This window comes from Nicotiana tabacum, chromosome 5, assembly GCF_000715075.1.
Source record: "Nicotiana tabacum cultivar K326 chromosome 5, ASM71507v2, whole genome shotgun sequence".
NCBI classification, from domain to species: domain Eukaryota; kingdom Viridiplantae; phylum Streptophyta; class Magnoliopsida; order Solanales; family Solanaceae; genus Nicotiana; species Nicotiana tabacum.
In genome coordinates this window covers 124,000,334-124,015,376 of record NC_134084.1, presented here as the reverse complement: position 1 = coordinate 124,015,376, position 15,043 = coordinate 124,000,334, and positions in this window count along the sequence as shown.

Below are 15,043 nucleotides of genomic sequence, written 5' to 3'. Positions count from 1 at the left end.
AATTTACAGTAGACGACATGACGGCGAGCTACTGGACCAGACGACATGGGGGTGTCTTGTTCTCGAACACTCCGTGAAATCTAGTGAGTTTGTGATTTCTATATCATCTTCAGCAGCTAAATGATTTACCCTAGTACAGTTGGGATGTTGCTGTTCTCGTTTACCTGTACAGGCATATGTGCCGGGCAAGCATGGGCACCCAGAGCGACGTATGTGATTTTCTACCGCTTTTACAGTTGACAACATATTCGAATACTCTGCTTAGTACTTCCAATTCTATCTAGTCAAAAATTTTCTTAAACTTTACGTCAACCTTGTATGTTAGGTTTGGGTTTGGGAGCGGTTCCTGCCGTTGCAGCCACCTCTACCACCATTACCTCCGGATATAGAACCTCTGTTTCTCCCTCTAGCTACGAGGTGGGTTCTCCGTCGTAGAAATTACCGAGCCATTGATGCTCATCATAATCTCTCCTTTGTTAGGGATGTATTGGATATGCTGGATGGCGCACAGGTAAATGTATACCTAAACTTGTTATAAATTTACTTGTGTTGCGCATACTCACTTTTATGTTATTATTTGATAGTTCATTTGTACGCTATACAACGACGACTTGATAGGTAGCCTGACCGATTATTGCTCAGCCGACCGACTGATTTGGAGCACTTCCGTCCCGCTGATGTGCCTCGATATTGCAGAGCATCATGCCATAGAGCGGGTACTTTGCCAGTTTGGCCATCCGCAGACTATACTGAGGGGGCCTACATGGAGGCTACATATTATCAGCGGGATGATCGTTCGAGGGTGGACGACACATATGTAGCATGGCTAGAGGGGCATGTCCATACATGGGAGGGGCGAGAGGACCTGATTCTACCCCTACCTTCACAGATCCAGGCGTCGACTATTCAACTGGCGAAGTACCCGTTCTGTGGCATGATGCTCCACAATATCGAGGCATAGCAGCGGGACGGAAGTGCTCTAAATCAGTCGGTCGACCGAGCAATAATCGGGCAGGCTACCTATCAAGTCGTCACTGTACGACGTACAAATGAACTATCAAATAATAACATAAAAGTGAGTATGCGCAACACAAGTGAACTTATAACAAGTAAGTTTAGGTACACATTTACCTGTGCGCTCTCCAGCATATCCAACACATCCCTGACAAGGGGAAGATTATGATGAGCATCAATGGCAAGGTAATTTTCACGCCGGAGAACCCACCTCGTAGCCAAAGGGAGAAACAGAGGTTCTACATCCGAAGGTAATGGTGGTAGAGATGGCTACAATGGCAGTAACCTCTCTCACGACCAAACCTAACATATAAGATTGATGTAAAGTTTAAGAAAAATTTTGACTAGATAGAATTGGAATTAATGAACAGAGTATTCGAATATGTTGTCACCTGTAGAAGAGGCAGAAAACCACATACATTGCTCTGGGTGCGCATGCTTGCCCGACACATATGCCTGTACAGGTAAGCAAGAACAACAATACCGCAGTTGTACTGGGGTAAATCATCTAGTTGCTGAAGATGAGTAGAAATCACAAACTCACTAGATATTTCGAAGTGTTCGGGAATAAGACACCCCCAAAAAGAAGGAGCAGCACCAACCTCGTGTACCGGTGAATATGTAGATCATCTGTCTCCTGTGATGTCGGGATGCAGTATCTCCAAATGCTGTCTAATAGCTGTCAAAGCCATGCGACTGGACCCTGAAGCTGCAGTCTCATCCTGTGGCCTGGAACAAGTGAACTTCTACAGCAAGTCCAAATACTGGGCATTTGACATAGATCTCATATACTGAGGCAGTGCAACGACCAGTCCAACAGCAGGCAGCCCATATAAAACCTCAACATCCTGCAGCGTGATGGTGTCCTCGCCAATGGGCAGGTGGAAAGTGTGCATCTCCGGTCACCACCGCTCTATCAAGACCGTGATCAAAGATCAGTAGAGTTGCAACCGCCCAATCTGAAAAATTCTATAGAAGCCCATATCCTGCACGCGCTGAACTACACGGGGATGAAAATCTATGCCCCCCATAAAGTCCCACAAGTCGTCCACTATCCTAGTACGGAGAGTCTGGTCCAGTAGCTCTCTCTCACATACGTAGGCGGACCTATGATCGCCCTGTAACACTAATAGCTCATCGGAGAGAGGTCCAGGATGCACAGGCGGCACATCCATGTCGTCTACTATAAATTAAACAATATTAATTGTATGTTTGTTTTGTAAATAATTAATATTTAATTATTTAATTGGACAACGTATATATCTATTGGTTTCAGGCTTGATATTTGAGGCCTAGTAGCACCAAGCTATCCTGAATTCTTATGTGTGTCAACTTCAATTTTTCATAATTTTGTGTGTTTGTTTTATAAATTAATTTTTGTAAAGTATAATTGGACAAAGTTTGTGTTTGATCTATCAATATAGTAGATACTTAAACTACAGAGATTCTACGCTAAAAGGCTCTATATTTTACTACGCTAAAAGGCTCTATATTTTACTACGCTAAAAGGGCACTAGTCTTTAAGCAAATAAATAATCTAAACTAAATAAAAATAACAAATATATTTTAATAACATAACATTCACGAAATTACATATAAAATAGTAAAAGAAATTTATGAACATTTACAAAAAAATTATTTTTCAACTTTTAACTAATTTTTTAAAACACTAATATCTTAATCCGGATAAAAATAACATACTAGTTTAGTCGCAAACAAAACACAAAACAACATACAAACACATTCAAGACAACTAATATGCATCATTATACGAGTTTTAACATAAACTAAATCGGAATACCTCGATTTATGCTTTTAGAAAACTCAAAAAATTAAAATTGAGCCCAAAACGAGGAAACCACAAGAATAGAAGGCTTGGGTTGGATGTGGGACCTACAATCTTATCTTTTTGTGTGACGGGTGGGGTCCACTCAGATTTTTTTTGGAGAAAAAGAGGGGGGGAGGGGGACCGCTGTTTCTTTTCTTTTAAAAGTGGGGTTCGATTCTGTTTCTGTCGTGGGAAGAAGAAGGACTCTTTATTTAACAGGTATAGCGCGGTATAATAACGCGGTATTATACTGCGCTATATATAATGCGTTATTATACCGCGCTATACTTTAACGGCAGAAACATTGTTAAAGTATAGCGCAGTATAATACCACATTATATATAGAAAAGTATCTTTTTTAGGTGGTAGAAACGTATTTTAAGTCCAAAAACATGACATTTAGGTTTCGGACTCTCATGACAACTAATGTCGTTCTTTATGAACCACTTTCACATAGTTCCGTAAGTATTTTTTCCAATAACTTGACACATAATTTTCTTGTACTATTTAGGTATTACAGATAAATTCATCCGAAAAATAGCCCCTTTGAAAGAAATATGTGAATTTAAGCAAATCATAGTTTTCAGACCCTTTGGTTTTGAACTTATTATATTTATCTTGGTGAAACTATGAAAGAAAAGAAAACAAATCAATGAAAATTGATAGAGTAAAATGATTCAGCTAAAAGATATAGTACCAACTTACATTTACTGCTCTGTCACATATCTCATCTCCGCATATGACATGATTAGTTTTATTATACCAAATATAGCCTTCAACTCTCCTGAGATTTCTGAAGACACTGGTATTATCTCTAAAATTAATATTACATGAGTTTACTAATTTCAACTTCTATCTGGAAGCAAGATAAATGTTTATCCTGCAATTCTTCCGAATTTATTCTCGAAATGCTCCCATAGAGGACTTGGCGACATAGCATGGATAGAAACCATTTCCTTGTTACCGAGTTCTTCAGTTAAGCTTTATTTGTGAAAAATTAACACCGGCTCGGTAATAAAGAAATGGTTTCTATTTATGTTATGTCGCTAAGCCTTCTATGGATGCATTTCGAGAATAAATTTGGAATAATTGCATGATGAATATTTATCTTGCTTCCAGAGAGAATTTGAAATTAGTAAACTCATGTAGTTTTTTCTAACTTTAGAGATGATACCAATGTTTCATAAACCTCAGGACAGTTGAAAACTATATTTAGTATAGTAAAACTAATCATCCATATGCGTAGATGAGATATGGGACAGAGCAGTGAATGTAAGTTGGTACTATATTTTTTGGTTTAATCTATTTATCTATTGATTTTCGTTGATTTGTTTTCTTTTCTTTCATAGTTTCACCAATATAAATATAATAAGTTCAAAATCAAAGGTCCTGAAAAATATGATTTGCTGAAATTCATATTTTTCTCGGAGGGGTTATTTTAGATGAATTTATTTGTAACATCCAAATAATAGAAGAAAGTTATGTGCCAAGTGTTTGACTCAAAAGATAATAAAACCTTTTTGAATAAATCAATAAAAGAAAGTGAAGGAGTAAATCTTATCTAAGTATAATAATCTCTAGAACGAAAGATATATAAGGAGAATACAATGGATGAGATTTCTTTATATGATCAAGATAAAACCTTAAACAATCATGACATCAATCGTTCTTTGTAAGCAAGAGTTGTAGAAAGTGTTATAAGTTAGGACAAATGCCTAGGGCCTTACAAGGTTGTTTTACGCTCCTTATTTAGGGGACAAATCCCTTTTTAGTCCTAAAAGCCAAATCATAGGGAATATTCGAAAGAATATTCCTAATGTCCCCTAATGGGCCTACACTGCCACAAAGGTCGTATGATCTCTTGTTTGCATGTAGGTCGTCCTCTGTAGAATGTCGAGCTACAAGGATCTCGTCATTTGTCGTACTTCATCAACGATCGTGGTTGTCCAAATTTGGACCCATACAATTAGTCCCTCTGCTTGTCGAGATTGCAACTTGGTGCGTCCTCGATAAGCAGACACCACACGTTCTTATAGAGAAATTTGATCCTTCGAGGTGTTACGGCTTGGCCAACAATGGGCGGTCAACGTGCTCAGCAAGACACTAGGTAGTGTATTTTACCGAGAAATGATTTCGTCTCCACGTGCGTCATCATTATGCGTGTTTTCGAGTTAGGGGTTGATGGCTTGTTGCTTTGATTTTGGTGCTCCGCTGTAGCCTTTCGCTTCGATTCTGGTGCCACCCAATCCTATAAATAGGTGGAGGGTTTGTTTTTTCAAAAACTCTTGTCCATTTCACTTCCGGTTATCCTTTCTCATCTTTCCTGCATTTGTTCTTACGATTTTCTGTTCCTTCCTCTTTCATTTTTCATCTACAACTTACTCTGTTGCTCTAACATTTTTCCTGCCAAAGCGATGCCTAGAACACATCGATCTCACGAAGGGGTTTCTGAGGCTGATCCGCTGTCTGTGGCGCTCCCCTCTGGCGGTGAGGAAATAGTGGTGGAAGAGGGGAGGAGCTTTCCCACTGTGGAGGAATTCTGCCGAGACACCCTACATCTCGGAGTGACTTCCTCAAAGAACCTCCCGCTACTCCTACCCCAGTGTTCTCCGAAACGGACCAAGCTCATATAGATGCTCTCCATACAAAGTATAATATCCCCGCCCATGTTGATATGATTCCAGTGGGAAGGGACTTCGTGGAAGTCCACAGACCTGGGGTACTGCGCTTTTTATGAGTACCCTTTCGTTATCGGTTATTCTTTCCCCCTCCCTTCGTTGGCGGAGGAATTCTGCAGATTTTATCAGGTTTGCCCGACACAACTTTCACTATACACGCTTAAGGTACTTCTCCTATTGACAAAATATGCGGAGTTGGCGGAATGTGAAGTTACTGTCCATCACCTCTTACACCTGTTCACGCCCGGTTTCCACAGGGGTACTATGGTGCACTTGAGGCACCGTGGAAGAAAAGGGCTAGTGGTTGGGACCGACGACCGAGCAAGTTGCAAGTTTTGGCATAAGTACTTCTTTGTCAAAACCGAACACATTTTTTCTGACCCCGCTAGATTCCTGGAGCGGTGGAACGAGACTCGTAAGTGTCGCCACTCATTTTACTCTCTCTTCACCTTCATTCATTATAGGGATTGTTTGCTTTCTCGTTTGCAGCTATGGGACGTCCACCCTGCCCTATTGCGAGTATAACGGATTGTTTGCCCCATGCAGTGGAAACCAGGGATTGGACCACCTTCGTAAAACGTTATGGCCTGAGAGTTTCATTCTGTATGTGTTTTCCCCTATCACTTCGTTTGTTATACTTCGTCGCTTATTGATACGACTTTTCATGACGACAGGTCGATGGGCTTCCAAGCGGAGGGCACCAGTCCCTGCATTCCGATAGGCTGTTGCTACTGCAGGAACGCTGTTTACTTTGACTGCATCTGTTCAAGGGGGTTGTGCTCAACTGATTCAAATGGAAAGTCCCTCTCGAGATATGGTCGTGAGGGAAGAGGCTTCTTCCGTACCGACCCCTCACCTCTTGGACAAATCCTCTAATGGGGACAAGTCGTTATTGAGGAAAAGAAGGAGAATGGAGCTTGGGAAGGTTGTGGTAGCGGATGCCGGTAGAAGTAGGGCATCGCAGATGGTGCCCGTACCCACATTTATAGCCGATGCCATCTTAGCGGGGAGGTCTCCGCAAACGGAAGGGGTTTACCCAGGGGCCGACTCCGTGCGTTCCGCTGAGGGTGGCGCGTCATCCAACGTCAAAGGAGATCGGCGTGTCGAAGGTGAAGGCTCAGGTTCAGATGTCGATATGGCGGACGTTCATGAATTTGTAGAACGCCATACTCATGTGGAGGTTAGGACAGAGGGTTCCGATCGTCATATAGTTATCCATGGGGATTATAACTTGATGTCGAACTAAAAGCAGGTGGCTTCTGCCTTAGCCCCTTTATATGCTGCCCCCGAAAACGAGGTGCTCAGGACGATGAACGATGTGGAGTTGTCTCAGAGCGTCGCCGGTATTGCTTTGCGGGTAGAGTTTTCTTTTCTTTCTTGCCATTGGGTTTTTGTCGTTGTTTCCTACCTATCTTTTCTTTTGAATTTTTCTCTTTATGTAAGACTCTCATCATGAAGACCGAGCGCGATCGTGGGGAAAGAAAAAGAACGACCATCTACGGGAAGATATCTTCCAAGTATCAACAATACCACACCAAACACCATGCGATGGCCGACATCTACACTAAGGACCCGGACTTCCAATTATTTCGTGAAGGGCTTAAGCAGAGGGAAAACCAACTAGCGCACAAGGTCGAGGAACTGAGAGAGTGAGATGAAGATCTCGTGAAAGCCATTGCTCGAAATAGCGAACTCGAGGTGTCTCTTAAGACAAAGGAGGACGAGTTGGAGTTAAGTAGGGACGTGATGGTGGAGAACGCCGATCTACAAGCAAAGGTTGCCGGTTTGACTACAGAGTTGGGTATGAAGTTAGCGAAGATCGACGAGCTTAGGGGCGAGCTGACTATGAGTGCTGATAGATTGACGACCACTATTTCTGAAGCGATGATTTTGGAAGATGCCCTCCGTACCTGTAAGTCGGAGCGAGATAAAGAGGAAGACACATTCGTGCTCAAGGTGGCAGGGCTTGAGGGTCATGTTAAGGAGTTGGAGGCGAAGTTGTCTGTGTTGACCCGGCAAGTGGCCTCACTGAGAATAGAGAATGCTAGTCAGCGCCCACATCCTTCTGCCTTTCGTGCTTCGGCCGATACGGTCGTGCATCGTCGCTTATATGAATTGTAGGTTCATGCTGAGGCCCGTTTCGATGTATATAAGGCTCTTTGTGTCGAAGGGAGGGCGTCAAATGCAGAGTTTCAGGGCGTGCGTGCCGAAGCTCATGCAGCTCGCGAGGCATGCGGGTACGACCCTCTTACGCCCGATGGGGATGAAATCACTTCCGATGATGCAAACCACCTTGCCTTCGGCTCTTGGTATGAAGATGCTTATCCAACTGGGGGCGATGTGTAGTTTTTGCTTTGTACTTGCTTTTTGTTTCAGGTTTTTTGTAAGGGCATTCCTGAGCCCATTGTAATGATAAGTGTTAGTTACTTTTTGCTATAATGAAGAAATTGTTTCGTTGTTTTGGTGGTGACCTTTATAATATTTATGGTATCCCGAATGTTTGTCGAACCATTAGGTAGATTCTGCATTGGGTGAGGTCGAACTTGTACTTTTGTCGATGGCCTTAGCTATTGGGATATTACTTTTGATATGTCGTCGAAGTAATTCCCGTCGTAGTTCGAGCGAAGTCGAACTCGTTTATCGTCGATGGCCTTAGCCATTGGGACGTTACCTTCGAACTCTCGTCGAGGTAGGATACCATCGTAGTTCGAAAGAGGTCGAACTCATATTTTCGTCGATGGCCTTGGCCATTGGGATGTTACCTTCGAACTATCGTCGAATTAATTCCCGTCATAGTTTGAATAAGGTCGAACTCATATTTTCGTCAATGGCTTTGGCCATTGGGATGTTACCTTCGAACTGTCGTCGAAGTAATTCCCGTCGTAGTTCGAATGAGGTCGAACTCGTATTTTTGTCGATGGCCTTGGCCATTGGGATTTTCTCTCATGTTGGAGGTTTGATCATATTCCCATAGGAAACACATGTCGACGTTATGCATACAATGGAGATTTGATTATATTCTTGTAGGAAACACATGTCGACTTCGTACATACAATGGAGATTTGATTATCTATATCCATTCCCTTCATTACTCGGCCTGGAGATCTCATCGACGGGCGGGGTAATGAATAATACTTCGGGCCTTGAGACGTCCCCCTTGTCGCCTCATTAAAAACCTCACCGAGAAAACCCGATTGGGACAAAAACCGGGTGAGGTAAAAAGAGTGTGACTTGGGTGGCACCTCCTTTCAGAAGTAGAAGTATTTGAGATGGGCGACATTCCAATTGTTTTGGAGTAGTTTTCCTTCCATTATCTCTAACTGGAATGCTCCTTTGTTTGCTGCCGCCGTGATTTTGTATGGTCCATTCCAGATTGTTCCTAGTTTTCCCTCCTGAGGGTCTTTTGCTGCTTGTGTTTTAGCTTTGAGGACGTAGTCTCCGACCTTGAGCGGTCGTACTTTGGTCTTCTTGTTATAGTATCTTTTTACTTGTTGATTTTGGGCTACCATTCTCACGTGAGCCATATCTCTTTGTTCTTTGACTTCATCCAGATCTTGTAGCCTACTTTCGTCGTTGTTTGGTCCACTTTCGTAAGAGTATCTCAAGCTAGGTTCTCCGACTTCGACGGGTATAACTGTGTTAGTCCCGTAGACTAGTGAATATGGCGTCTCGCCTGTGCTAGTTTTTGGCATAGTGCGGTATGCCCATAGTACTTCTGGTAGTAGTTCGGGCCATAGCCCTTTGGCGTCCTCGAGCTTCTTTTTCAATATATTCAGTATCACTTTATTGGAGGATTCGACTTGTCCATTGTCGTCGGGATGGTATGGTGTGGAGAGTATTCGCTTGATGTGCCATTTTTCGAAAAACTCGATCGTTTTCTTTCCGACGAACTGAGGTCCGTTGTCATAGCTGATTTCTTTGGGGATGCCAAAGTGGCATATTATATTTTTCCATATGAACGCGATAACTTCTTGCTTACGTATTTGAGTGTATGCACTTGCTTCCACCCATTTAGAAAAATAGTCAGTTAAAACCAAAAGGAAGCGACCTTACCTCGCCCTGCCGGGAGGGGTCCGACAATATTCATCCCCCACTTTATGAATGGCCATGGCGAGGTGACGGAATGTAAGAGTTCTCCTGCTTGGTATATCATAGGGGCATACTTTTGATAATGTTTACACTTCCTGACGTAATCTGCGACTTCTTTTTTCATATTAGGCCAGTAGTACCCGGCAGGGATGAGGCATCAGACGAGGGTGCGGTTTCCCGTGTTGGCACCGCAGTGCCCCTTGGGTACTTCTTCTAGTACTCGGCTTGTTTGATTTGGCCCAAGACACTTGGCCACGGGGCCGCCGGACATTCTCTTGTAAAGATCACAGTTTACTAGGTTGTATTTGGCTGCCTGTATTCGAAGCTTTTTGGCTTTTTTCTTATCTGGTGGGAGCGTTCCATCCTGCAAATATGTCATAATACAGTTGCGCCAGTCCCAAGTTAGGTTTACAGAGTGTACCCCAACCTGGTCTATTGCAGAATGGAGAAGAGTGACCACGTTTTCCTTGTTGATATTTCTGGTGGCTGCCGCTAGCTTGGCGAGACCATCTGCTTCGGTATTCTGCTCCTTGGGTATTTGGTCGAGGTGGCATTGATCGAATTCTGGCAGCAGTTTGTGAATTTCTGACTGGTACTTTTGTAGTCTCTGTTCTTTGATTTAGAAAGTTCTAGTGACTTGGTTCACCATGAGTTGAGAATCGCAATGAAGGACGAGTCGTCGAGCGCCAAATTTGAAGGCTAATTTCAATCCTGCAATCACAGCTTCATACTCGGCCTCGTTGTTAGTCATCTCGGGGCATCGTATGGACTGGCGAATTACTTCGCCCGGAGGAACTTCGAGGATGAGTCCTAGTCCCGATCCCGATGCATTAGATGCGCCGTCGATGTAGAGGACCCATAGGTCGGAATGTGCGGAAGCGCGGAGTGTCTCCTGCTCTACTTCAGGCAGTGTTTCCGCTCTGAAATCAGTGACGAAATCGGCGAGCACTTGCGACTTAATAGCAATTCGCGGTTGGTATGTTATGTCATGCTCACTTAATTCTATGGACCATTTGGTCAATCTACCCGATAGTTCGGGTTTGTGTAGGATGCCCCTGAGGGGGAAGGTTGTCACCACTTTTATGGGGTGACATTGAAAATATGGTCTAAGCTTTCGTGAAGCTATGACTAATGCCAGAGCTAGTTTTTCAAGGTAAGGGTACCTTGTTTTGGCATCGATTAAGGTTTTGCTGATATAGTAAATCGTAGATTGCATACCTTTGTTTTTGCGTACCAAGACTGCACTTACCGTGACTTCAGAGATTGCTAGGTATACTAGTAGGCATTCACCTGGGTCTGCCTTGACGAGTAGTGTTGGTGAGGATAGGTACGCTTTCAGCTTTCTCAAGGCCTCAACACACTCTGAATTCCATTGTAGTTCATGGTCTTTCTTTAGTACATTGAAGAATTTATGGCATCTGTCCGACGATCGTGAAATAAACCTCGACAGGGCGGCTATCCGTCCTGTTAATTTTTGCACCTGCTTCTTGCTGGTTAATGTCTCCAGTATTCCTTTGATGGCCCTGATCTGATCCGGGTTGACTTCGATACCCCTTTGTGACACCAAAAAACCAAGGAACTTTCCTTAAGTTACGCCGAAGGCGTATTATTCGGGATTCAGTTTCATCCCGTATTGCCTCAATATCTCGAAGGCTTCCTTCAGATGACCAATGTGATCCTCTTTTTTTTCGACTTTACTAGCATGTCGTCGATGTAAACCTCTGTGGTCTTACCAAGTTGCTCTTTGAACATCTTGGTGACTAACCTATGATACGTCACCCCTGCGTTCTTGAGTCCGAACGGCATGACCTTGTAGCAGTACATCCCTTGGTGAGTGATGAAATCGGTCTTTTCTTGGTCTTCTTCATTCATTAGAATTTGGTTGTAACTATAATTGGTGTCTAAGAAGCTTAGTAGTTCGTTTCCCATCGTTGCGTCGATGAGCTGGTCGATATGTGGTAAGGGAAAGAAATCTTCCGGGCAAGCTTTGTTTAGGTCGGTGAAGTCGACACACATTCATCATTTCCTGTTATTCTTTTTTACCATGACCACATTGGCGACCCATTGGAGATATTTTGATTCTCGGATGGAACCATTAGCGAGTAACTTATCAACTTCTTCGCTGACCGCCTCATTGATGGCAGCATTGAACTTTCTCCTCATTTGTCGTACTGGCGAGTATAGAGGGTCGACATTCAGCCTGTGTGTCGTGATGTCCCTTGGGATTCCTGGCACATCTGAATGGGAAAAGGCAAACAAATCGGCATTGTTAGTTAAGAACTCATGGTACTTACCTGTTTCTGAGAGGTTGTGTCCGATATAAGCCTTTTTTGTGCTATTGGTATTGTCCAGTTGAACGGGGTCGAGGTCTTCTACGGTTTCCTTGCAGGCTTCTACGACATCCGGGTCTTTGGTGGCCTCTATTTGTATATCGGGTTTGGTTCCCGATATGGATGATTGTTATGCCTCCGCACTTGTCCCCTTTAGTTGTTGGGTGTGTGTGTAATCATGGGCGATTCAGTAGCATTCTTGGGCGGTGTGCTGCTCGCCCCGGATGCTGAATATCCCCCATGGGGTAGGAAACTTGATTACTTGGTAAATATTTGACAGGACGGCTCGTATGGAGTGTATCCATGGGCGCCCTATGATGGCATTGTAGGTTGTTTCCTGGTTCATGACGTGAAACGTCGTTTCCAGGGTGACTCCTCCTGCCAGAACGGGTAGCACTTTCTCTCCAGAGGTTCGCTCCACTGCATTATTAAAACCCGTTAGTGTTATGCAATGCAGTACTATTTTATCCTCGAGCCTCATCTGCATGAGGACTCGTGGGTGAATAATACACATGTCGCTTCCGTAATCCAACATTATTCTCTTTACATCAGTATCCGCAATGCACAAAGTTATAACCAAAGCATCATAGTGAGGGAAAGACAAACCATTCGTATCCGAGTTATCGTAGATGATACTATCTTCGAGGTCGTCATACCGTTCGGGGGCGACTGTACGTTTGAGTTTGTGTGTGGTGGTGAATTTCACATAGTTGATTACTGTATTGTCACCGCCGCCAATGATCATTTGTATGGTACGAGCTGGTGACGGTGGTTTTGGAGGTCCTTGAGGTTGATCGCGCCCACGGGTGAAGTTAACCCGTCCTCGATCGCTCGACAGTTCCTTCATGTATCCCTGGTTTAACATTCTTAAAACTTCTTGTCATAGACCTATACAGTCTTTGGTCTTGTGTCCCCTTTCCTGGTGGAATTCACATAGAACGTTCGATCTCTGGGTGCTTGGATCTGACTTCATCTTTTGCGGCCACTTCACCTTTGTGCCGAGCTTTTCCAGTGCATACACTATTTCTGAAGGAGAAACACAAAAGTTATGAGCAGATAACAATGGAGGCATACCTCTTTCGTTTCGGGGTGGTGCGGTGTGTCGAGGTACGTCGTCTGCATGTCGTGGAGGAGGTGGGTTGGATGTTCGGATATAGGGCTGGTGCCTTTCTCGATTGAAATGGGGTAGTTGGTCCCTTCGGTCGTCGTTGCGGTGATCTCTCCTTGTTTCAGTTTGGACCGATGTTAGCCACTGGATCGGGCCGTTTAGGTCATCCTCGTCTGCCCTTACTTCGGCGCAATAGGCATTATGGGTTTCTTCCCACGTGGTGGTGGTGGTGGGGTACTTCATGAGTCTACTCAGCAGTTTTTTGGTTGCTTTTGACCCATTTCTGTTTAACCCATTTTGGAAGGCTGCTACCGCCATCCCTTCTGACACATTTGGTAGGCTCATCCTTACCCTGTTGAATCAGGCTAGGAAATCCCGAAGTCCCTCGTCCGTCATCTGGCTGACAGCAAAGATATCATTTACCCTAGCTTCTGCCTTTTTTACTCCCGCGTGAGCGGTGACGAACTTATCTGCCATTTCTTCGAACGTTGATATCGATCGTGCTGGTAGTTGAGAATACCATGTCAACGCTCTCCCTATCAGAGTTTCACTAAACTTTTTCAGCAACAATAATGGCGCCTATTCTTTCGATAGATCGTTACCTTTTACTACAGTAACGTAACGGATTAAGTGATCTTCCGCTTCCGTGGTGCCATCATATATTTTCAAATATGGCGGCATTTTGAAGGTTTTCGGGAGTGGGGAGCCGCCCCTTCATTGTAAGGTTGTTCGACAAATCGGCCCACGTCACATTTGGGTGATTGTGGAAATGGGAGTGGATCATCATGGACTTTGTAGTTGGGCTTCCACGGACTTTGATAAAGTTCGATGTTATTTGGGTGATTGTGGATCGGCTGACCAAGTCCGCTCACTTCATTCCCGTGTGTACTACCTATTCTTCGGAGCGCCTACCAGATATTTATATTCGGGAGATTATTCGTTTGCATGGTATTCCAGTGTCCATCATTTTAGATAGAGGTACTCAATTCACATCGCGGTTCTGGAGGGCCGTTCAGCATGAGCTAGGTACTCGGGTGGAGTTGAGTATAACATTTCACCCTCAGAAGGACGGACAATCCGAGCGCACTATTCAGATTCTTGAGGATATGCTCCGTGCGTGTGTGAGTTTGGAGGGTCTTGGGATCAGTTCTTGCCATTGGCAGAGTTTGCCTACAACAACAGCTATTAGTCCAACATTCAGATGGCACCGTATGAGGCTTTATATGGTAGGCGATGTAGATCCCCGGTATGTTGGTTCGAGCCGGGTAAGGCTAGATTGTTGGGCACAGACTTGGTTCAAGATGCTTTGGAGAAGGTCAAGGTGATTCAGGATAGACTCTGTACAGCCCAATCCCGACATAAGAGTTACGCAGACCGGAAGGTTCATGATATTTCCTATATGGTTGGAGAGTGGGTTCTGCTACGAGTTTCACCTATGAAGGGCGTTATGAGATTCAGGAAGAAAGGAAAGTTGAGTCCGAGGTTTATTGGCCCTTTTGAGATATTGAGGCGTGTTGGGGAGGTTGCTTATGAGGTTGCCTTACATCCCAGCTTGGCAGGAGTTCATCCGGTATTTGATGTTTCGATGCTCCGGAGGTATCACGGTGATCTGTCGCACGTGTTGGATTTCAGTTCAGTCCGGTTGGACAAGAATCTATCCTATGTTGAGGAGCCAGTGGCAATATTGGAACGGCAAGTTAGAAAGCTAAGGTCAAAGAACATTACATCAGTGAAGGTTCAGTGGCTAGGTCAGCCGGTCAATGAGGCGACCTGGGAGACCGAGCAGGATATGTGCAGCCGTTACCCTCATCTTTTCACTACTTCAGGTATGTCTCTATGCTCGTTCTAGGAAGAATGAATGTTTAAGTGTAGGAGGATGTGATGACCCAACTGGTTGTCTTAAGAATTAATGGTCTGATCCCCCATTAATTGCTTTCTCCGTATTTCTGCTATTTTCATTTGTCGGGATGTTCTGTTTTGAGTTTCGGAGAGTTTT